At 39.8% G+C, this 9,821-nt stretch overlaps 1 protein-coding gene across 2 annotated transcripts in view; it reads left to right on the plus strand.

The window, feature by feature from the left end:
- LOC131435075 (uncharacterized) overlaps positions 1–9,821 on the plus strand; it is a 397,241-nt gene that overhangs the window by 55,074 nt on the left and 332,346 nt on the right. The window lies entirely within an intron of this gene.

The raw sequence follows: 9,821 nt of genomic DNA on the forward strand, positions 1-9,821 counted from the left end.
GTAACTGGACAGATTTCACTCAGCGAAATTTCGTGCTATTACTCTCTCTCTCTCTCTTTCTCCACACTGTCACATTTTTTTTACTTTTATCATAATCAGTCACGAAGTTCGGACGTTTCCCTTCTTGCTTGAGTTTTCAGTCAATTTTCTGGAATAAAAGCTTTCAGCGGAAATTTGTCCGTGCCGCTGTGAAACTACTGTGAAGCATAAAAAAAACTGGGAAATGATTTATTGAGAAGTACTGATTTGAATGGAATAGATCAATTTAATTAAGGGATGGACAGTGCATTTGCATTGCAGTCACGTTGAAGGATTCGTAGAAATAAATTACGTTCAGTTTGTTTTATTTTTTTTCTAAGAAAGCAAATTTTATAGCTGCCTGTTTTCAGATCATTCCCCTTGAAAATAGGAAACGTTGGTAATCATAAATGAAGCTTGGACGAACATGAACGGATTGAAAGAAAATAATGAGTAGTGGACTTGAATTTTAATGTTCGAAATGTTCCTTGAATTATATATTAAATGAATATTTTCTGCTTTCAGGTTAGTACCACAAGTTTACGGAATTCGAAAGGTAAGTCAAATAGCATTAGTAACAAACGCTCAACAGTCATAAAAATGTATGTGCTTTATTCATGACGATTGTGAGTAAAAAGAAAATTTTTTAATGTGTCCATTTGATTTACCGTTACACTTTCCCTGAATTAGTAATTCAAATTGATCCAGTCATGCATAAAAAATCGGTTCATTCTGTCGATAAATAGTGTGTGTAAACATCGTATTTTTTCGAGTTTTATTTATTGAAATGATGGGATGTTGAGAGCTTGCCAGAACTGAGAACAGCATGAAAATAGCAGAGCACCTTGAATGCATTGAAACTTTATCCATATGTAAATCGGTACCGAATATATGGATCGTTAGAACTCTTCCGCAAACACAATATCCTGGTGCCTTGCCTGCGTACCACAGCAGAGCGAAATAGTGCGGTATATTGCCTAGGACACCATGTTGCGTGTAGAGTGATGTCATCTCAATCGGATAGAGAGTCGACCTGTTATGAAAGTTTGTTTTCCAGTCTTTTCGCACTTATCAATCTATTCATACTAGCTTTCAATGATAATCCTGCGCATATCGGATTGCAATAAATAGTCTTTTGTGTAAACGTTTCACTTTGTGGTAAAGCTACCTGTGGTTTAGCCTTGTGGATATTTCCGTGGCTTTCCGATGGCGGAGCTTGTTTTTTTTTCTGAGTAACAAAGAGAGTCTTGGAAACCTCGCCAACACATAAAAGATTTTTGTGTAATGAATTAAAAAGCCCAATGACCGTACCCATCATCTTGCCAGTCATTTAGAATACCGTAATTTCATAGTTGCCTGTTATATAAAATGCCATAATTTTATAGTTGCCTATAAGTTGTTAATAATAGTATTTTCTTTGGTGATTGAGAGTGGCTTTAAAGAAAATAATTTGATAATCGCATAGCAGCACAGGAATAAAGAAACAAATGAGGTATTCGATCATGTTCCAGAATTCAGAAAAGGCTTCTTCCTAACATTCTTCAGTCAAAAATATACAATATCTCTGAATAGTCGTATATTACAGAAAAATACTTACTAGAATAAAAAATATAAAAGTTGGTTTTCAAAGTATGAATAATGGCCTGGGTTTGCGATTCAATACATAGAGTGCTGTTCATAAAGTCCCAGTTGTCGTATGTTCAAGCCCCGACCTGAAAGGATACTTAGTGTCAGTAGGATCCTAGTACACTGGAGTCTTTACGCGGTTTTTTTTAATTTCTAAGACATTTGGCATCGAGAAAACAGATTTCGATTTCGGAAATCTCAATGTTCCTAAGTCGATTTAAAAAAAAAAATTCGATATTACACCAGATCTGGCCGTTTTATAGAATAAAAAAAAACAAAAAAATTCGAAAATCTCAAATTCCCTAAATAGATTTTTTTCAAAAAAATTTTTTGGATAGATTTTTTTCAAAAAAATTCAAGTCCCTAAATAGATTTTTTTTCAAAAATGTTTCATGTATTTCTACGATATTTGGCATCGACAAAAAAAATCTTTGGTTTTGCGGTTTTTTATGCGGATTTCCGAAGTTACGCGGCTTTTTTTACGTGGATTTCCGAAGTTACGCGGTACGTATCCCCGCGTAAAAAGAGACCTTAGTGTACTAGCCACGCAATGATATCGTACGCTGTAGTAAAAACAAAACTTTGTTTTAGGGTGAAATGTAGCGTCATGAAATGCGCGCAAAATTTTATCCGCTTCAATTGAACGAACCGTCGCACGAAGCATAACAAGAAAAACCGACACATAGAAACCAGAACTTTTTCTCAGTGATTGAGCGGTAGGCTTACCTCTCGTTATGTTGGCTTGTAAAAAAGACTGGACGTCATGGATTTTGAATCCTTCACACTTTGAATGCTAATTCAATCGTTATTGTTAGTGATTACTCTTATACTAGAGCTATGCATCACGAGTAATTATGAATGACTAACATGAGGTCTTACGTATATGTATTGACTAACTTACTAGCCATGTATATACCTGAGTTTAGTAGCAAGCAAGGATTCTTCTTCAAAAGAATGGTTGAAGACTGAAGTCTGGTATCTTTGCCAGTAGTTACCAGGCCACATTGTTTGTATCACAGGTTATATAAAAGTTATATTTTTAAATATTCTACATGAACGATAATACTTAGCTTGTATTCATTTCTTTCAATAGCCTGTCAAGGTTAAAGTTTTAGTTTTGCTATAAAAATTGCTACAATCTAAAATTATACCTATTATATGATATTACACAGCCAAGCATTATTGCTTCAGCAGCATCAGTGCATTGAGTTCTACAGAGATGAACATTCTTAGCATTATAAATGACAGTTGCTTAGAAAATAGACGACTACTTACAATACCCATTTTATTGTATTCAACTCGTTTTCATTTCAACACAAAACCCAATGCTGCGTAAATTCGCGTCATTATTTGATATGTAATTTTTGCTCACTATATAATGCCACTGAGTCCACCGTGCATTTCTCACACCACATCAATACGAAACAGCAGCGAGCAAGCAATAAAAAAAAATGCGGAAAAGTTTATGTAAACTTTTTCAAACTTTGGTTGTTTTGGCTAAAATTTCATAATTTTGAGTTGCATTTTCATATTCTTTGTGAAATTCTGCTACAAATACTACTTTTCAGTTCTAAAACCATCCCCGTGGAACGGAACAGTAACCGTTTATACATTCCAAAAACCAATTGCGGCTCGGAAAAGCAAAATTTCAACATTCTAAGAATACTTAGTCATGAAAAATTTGATTTTGAAAACTTAAGTGTTTTTGGTTTTTCGAAAATCGGTCTAGTTTTTGAATAATTGATCAAAAACGCGATTCGCGCATTCCGCTACATTTTACCTTAATGTTGCACTTATCCGATTATATTAAGGATCAAATTTAAACCACGTTTACTTGTGTTGATAATTTGGGTATTACGTACGAAATTTGTTACGTATGTCATAGATGTATTTATATATGCAGTGCAAGAGTTTATGAAAGTGACGAGTCGTTGTCCCTTTGTAAAATAAGTGAAGCATCAACCTTTATATCCTTTGAACGGTGGGGACGGCCAGTTAAAATAGTTATTGTGCTGTTGAGATGTTCAATATGAGTCGGTATCAACTCTCAATATCATTTCATGACAAGGCGGTATCAACTCTCAATATCATTTCCTAAGGTAACTCTTATTACACAGAAAAAAGTAATGAATTTTACAGGTGACAGAATTCTACAAACGATATAATTCACAACTATCAAAATTTTAAAATGACGCAATATTCCATTCGCACAGAATTTTACATGCTCCGAGTGTAATTTGCACTCGGCTATCAAGTGCCGCTGTATGGATTTATATTTATCAATTATTCAATGAACAGAAAAGAGCTCTGCGGAGCAGTCGAGTAACCGATGTGCTTGTGATCTGATGTTTCTCGGTTCAAGTCGCGCTGCTGCTATCGATTTTTTGTTTTTTATTTCATTCGAATTCAAGACATGTAATTTTCAAATCACACAATTTTCCATATTCTTGAATATAAATTTGTAGGAAATATGACGCTCCATTTATGTGCATCTTATAAGATGTAAAATAACAAGATTTTTCGAGCTGTGTAGTCTATCTGAAGAAAACATGATGATATCAGTAACAATCCGCCAAGGCCATAATCACAACGTAACGCAATAAATGCGTTTCCTTCGACAAAAATTTTCATATTATTTTTTTCGATTAAAGCCCTTTCACTGATATTTCTTCTACTAACATCACAAAGAACAGAAAAACGAACTAGAACAAGAATTTTCGAAACCATGTTGAAAATTTAAACTTTGCTATACGTTAAATTTTTTCAGTATCAAAAGGGGAAAACAGATTTAAAAAATGACATGGGAATGCAACTATGTGATAAAAACCGCGAAGATGTTACCGCAGAGATGAGACTCGAACCCGTAGTTAACTCCTAACCGGGGAAGTAGTTTCACCAATTAAACTACCCTGCATATGAAAATACATGAAGAGATAGCCCAATTGATTAAAAGAACCAAGCATGCTTCGCTTTACTTGGCCCGCTCCAACATTCAATTATAGTCCTATTCCTAAGGAAACACATCGAACAGTAAATCAAAACACACATATCACAAATCTATCTTCACTTCTACTTCGCCATCTGGCCAGTTATCTACGGGTTCGAGTCCCGTCTCTGCGGTAACTTTTGCGCGGATTTCATCGCATATTTGCATTCGCATATCATTTTTTCAATCTTCCCTGCCAAAATACGTCTCTGTATTTCTCTGCTGGTGTCATTGTCGGCGTTCACCAGGGAGCCCAAATACACGAACTCGTCAACCACCTCGATATCGTCACCGTCTATCAATATTCGTGGTGGGAGGCGTAGTGTTTCTTCTCTAGAGCCTCTTCCTCTCATGTATTTTGTTTTCGACGCATTTATGGCCAGTCCGATACGCCTAGCTTCAGTTTTCAGTCCGATGTAGGTTTCCATAATCTTTTCAAGGTTACGTGTCACAATATCAATATCGTCAGCGAAGCCAAAAAGTTGTACGGACTTTCGGAAGATCGTGCCACTCGTGTCGATCCTCGCTCTTCGAATCACACCTTCCAGGGCAATATTGAACAAGATACAAGAAAGTCCATCACCTTGACGTACCCCTTTCCGAGATTCGAAGGGACTCGAGAGCGTCCCAGATACTCGGGCGTAGCACATCACTCTATCCATCGTTGCTTTGACCAATCGCGTCAGTTTATCCGGGAAACCGTATTCGTGCATTATCTGCCATAGCTGTTCTCGATCGATTGTGTCGTATGCCGCTTTGAAGTCAATGAATAGGTGATGCGTGAGTACGTTGTATTCAGGACACTTCTGAAGAACTTGTCTTATCGGGAATATGTGATCCGTAGTGGCGCGGGCTCCTGTAAATCCCGCTTGGTACGGCCCTACGAATTCCTTAGCTATTGGTGATAGACGACGGCAAAGGATTTGGGAGAGTACCTTGTAGGCGGCGTTTAGCAATGTGATTGCGCGGTAATTGTAAGAATCTTTGCTTATCACCCGTTTTGTAGATGGGACATACCAGTCCTTACATCCGTTCCTGCGGTAGAATCTCCTCCTCCCAAATCCTAGAAATCATCCAGTGCAGCGCTCTAGCCAGTGCCTTTTCTCCATGTTTGAGCAGCTCGCCTGGCAACTGGTCATTGCCCGCGGCTTTGTTGTTCCTCAGCTTGCCGATCTCCTCACTTATCTCCGACAGATCAGGGGCTGGGAATCTGCCGTCGGCTGAGCGTGCACCCAGATTGATTCCTGTACCGTTCTCTATATCTTGTGCTTCGCCATTCAGATGCTCGTCATAGTACTGCTTCCACCTGTCGATCACCTCACGTTCGTTCGTGAGAAGTTTACCACTGGTATCTCTGCACATTTCGGCCTGTGGCGTGCATCCTCTACGTGAGCGGTTCACCTTCTCATAGAATTTCCGTGAGTCATTTGCGCGGTACAGCTGTTCCATCGCTTCGCGGTCTTGGTCTTCCTGGTGGCGCTTTTTCTTCCGGAAAACTGTGTTCTGTCTGTTCCGCGCCTGTCTGTATCGTTCCTCGTTCGCTCTAGTGCGGTGTTGCAGCATCCTCGCCATTGCTGCTTTCTTCTCTTTGACCAACTGCTGACATTCTCCGTCAAACCAGTCATTTCCTCGATTCGATAACCTCGTACCTAGAACGGTTGCAGCAGTGCTACTCACGGCGGACCTTATGTTCCTCCAGCCGTCTTCAAGAGTCGCCGCGCCAAGCTGCTCTTCCGTTGGTAGCACTAGCTCCAGTTGTTGCGCGTATTCCTCTGCAGTACGAATGCTACGTAGCTGCTCGAGATTGAGTCCCGGCGTTCCTGTGCGACGAGTATTGTGCACCGTCGTTAGTTTCGAGCGCATACGAACCGGGACAAGGTAGTTGTCAGAATCAATGTTGGCACTGCAGTAAATGCGGACATTGATGACGTCGGAGAAGAATCGCACGTCGATGAGAACGTGGTCGATTTGATTTCCGTATGTTGATCAGGTGATCTCCAGGTGGCTTTGTGGATATCTTTGCGGGGGAAGAAGGTGCTTCGAACTACCATTCCTCGGGAGGCTGCAAAGTTTACGCATCGTTGACCGTTGTCGTTTGTTACCGCGTGCAGGCTCTCCAGTCCGATCACGGGCCTGTACATTGCCTCCCGGCCTACCTGAGCATTCATGTCGCCGATGACGAGTTTTACATCAAGCCGTGGACAGCCGTCGTAGGTTTGTTCCAGCTGCGCGTAGAATGCTTCCTTCTCGTCATCGGGTCTCGTCTCATGTGGGCAGTGCACGTTGATGATGCTGTAATTGAAGAATCGGCCCTTGATCTTCAATACGCACATTCTATCACTGATTGGCTGCCACCCAATCACGCGCTGGCACATCTTGCCCAACTCTACAAATCCAGTTCCTAGAACGTTGGTTGTGCCACAGCTCTGGTGGAAGGTAGCCGCTCGATGCCCACTTTTCCACACCTTCTGTCCCGTCCAACAAATTTCCTGCAGTGCTACGACATCGAAGCCGCGGATTTGAAGCTCATCATGCAGCATTCGGTCGTATCCTGGGAAGCCAAGCGATTTGCAGTTTCATGTGCCAAGCTTCCAATCGTAGTCCTTATTTCGTCGCGTAGGTCTTTGCCGATTATTCCGAGTCGTATTTATATCCTGATTATTCGTAACAAGTGTTTTCCGGGCGGCTTGTTAGGCCTGCAACAACCTCCTGTCTCGCCAGAGGGCCATCGTGTCAGCACTGTTTAGAGTCCCACACTGACACAAGGATGGTAATCAGCCGCTCCTAACATGGAGAACAGACACTGTTTCGAGCCGCCCCAACATGGGGAACAGACGCTCGGGTAGGCTCGCTCTCTGTAAAGAGAAGGCAAGCCCCCCTTTCTCTGTCAGCATACGACCAAGGTCCCACCGGGGTTGGTTACCTGATCTTTCCTATGGTTGCTCGTACCCCAGCCGGCACCGCGAGGAGGTAGGGATAGGAGTTACTGGACAAGAGGCTATGAACCACATTGGGGCCTGAATTGCGCATTGTCCAGTCGTTTACCAACCCATCACAATCACAAGTTTTATCACAAGGATAAAACTAGCATTTGTTTCATTTTCGTTTGAATCACTTTTGAATTCAAGCAGAATAGAAAAAAACTGAATGCACTTGCGGTATTAACCTATACTAAAACAAAAATGTGGCATGGTGGGTCGGCAACACCTAGGAATCAGGAATAAATACAAATGGGTTCAGATTGCAGAAATGATAAGATCAAATGTTCTATGACAATGGTTATTAGAACCGGCTGAAACGTCGGGTAGTCTCATAAAAACAAGTCGTTGGCCGATGTGAACTCGGCGGAGAAAGCGGATTATCATTTTCCGATAACAAATTATTTGGATTATATGTTTGTACAACTGATATTTAAAAATTCAATAAAATTTTTACCTAGTGTCCTGAAAAAGTCGTAGCAATACTTCCCAGGCAATGTAGGGGAGACCGAGGCTGGTTGGCCGAAGGAGAAGTTGGCCGAGAGGTTTTTCTGAAAAGGTGATTATGCGCAGTGGCGACATCTATAACGATTTTGATGGAGCATTAGGTCACCCACGTACCGACGTAAATACAGGTGTTTTTGTGTTATCGTTTGTGCAGGAGCACGTTTTATATTTTTTCGGCACTGGTGAGTAAGTTTCTGATTTTGTAAAGTAATACGTGTAACGCGGATCAATTTATATTCGAATTTAAAACACGTGGTACCATTAAAAAGGGTATTCAAAATATCAAAAAATTGCATATCGGTTTCCAGTATAACCTTACTTTCATTTTTATTAATCTCGAAAACATTTATTGGTGCAGATAAGCCGAGTTTTGTGCGGGGTTGGTTGACCGAGTTGTAATTTTAGGTTAGAGCTTAGTGCACTTGGATGTTCGTGAAATGTCATCCTTTTTTTTTTGGACCGAATTGGATACTATAATTATATTGATGATTATAAGAAAAATATACATGAGAAATAAGTAATGGAAATAAATTAAAATTGTTGACAAATAGAAATAAGAGATTAGAGATTAGAAATAAGAGATTAGAATCAGTAAAAGTTTGAAATTGTCGATAGAAAAGATGATTCTATTATATTATGAATCAAATGCCATCAAAACTTTTAGCATTTAGGGTTTCTGACAGGATTTGTTGCGGATTGACCCAACTCCGAACAAAACTCGTCCGCCAGTATAGAATCTGGTAGAATCGCCTGTCCCCAAGGCGAGTATACTCACTGATTCGGAGGAGCGTCAAGGATGTAAATTGCCAACACGCTGTGACTCTGGGCACATAAGCAATAGTTCAAACAAACCTTCCATTCCGATATTCAACTAGCTGTATAGAGATAAAAAGAAAAAACATCCATGCAGTGAACTCATTGTGTGTGAGAATGCCGTTGCAAGCAGAAAGTGACAACTTCTGGTAACTTTTCTTTTGCCGGTTCGGAGAGTAAATGGTAAAAGACCTTTATCACTACTTTCCGACATACCAGAGACTTGGGTGATTCGCATTGTTCAGATTCCTAAGCCCAACTCCTCTGGTAGAAGGTAAAAGTTAAGTTACTAGAAGATTTCTGCTTGCTTAATGACCCTCTGTCACGTCTCACCTTTCCGTTCTATATATTCGACATCCTTGCTCTCCCTTGAGTACTATCATTCTATAATTTTCATTGTCTGTTTCTACTAAAAAATGGTCTCTGGTTAGGAGAATATCGCAAAAAGAAAATTGTTAATAACTATTTTCTTGATTTTTATTTAGGAATGAAAATCACACAAGGGCTCGAAAGGTGATCTTCATGATAGAGCAAACCGTTTATCAAAAAGTCTAACCAGAAAGAGTACAGACATACCGAAAGCGGAATTCTCCCATATGTTTTTATAAATTGAAATTCTGCTGCGTCTATTTTAAGACAATCTTTGACGCAAAATCAATAAAACCATTAATCGCAGAAATACAGCTATCAAGCCCAAGAAAAAACAAATACTTAACTTAATACTCTTGCATCGAAAAGTGAAAATGTTATTTATTCGAGATACTTTTTATTGTACACGTGTGAACCATTTTTTTCTGGTAAAATATCGTGGTTGCACTGTACTACATGTCATTTGGTCTAGATTTTTTTGGAACACTAGTCTGTAGCAGACCGGCAACACTGTCCAATACCAA

Source organism: Malaya genurostris, chromosome 3 (assembly GCF_030247185.1).
Source record: "Malaya genurostris strain Urasoe2022 chromosome 3, Malgen_1.1, whole genome shotgun sequence".
NCBI lineage: Eukaryota > Metazoa > Arthropoda > Insecta > Diptera > Culicidae > Malaya > Malaya genurostris.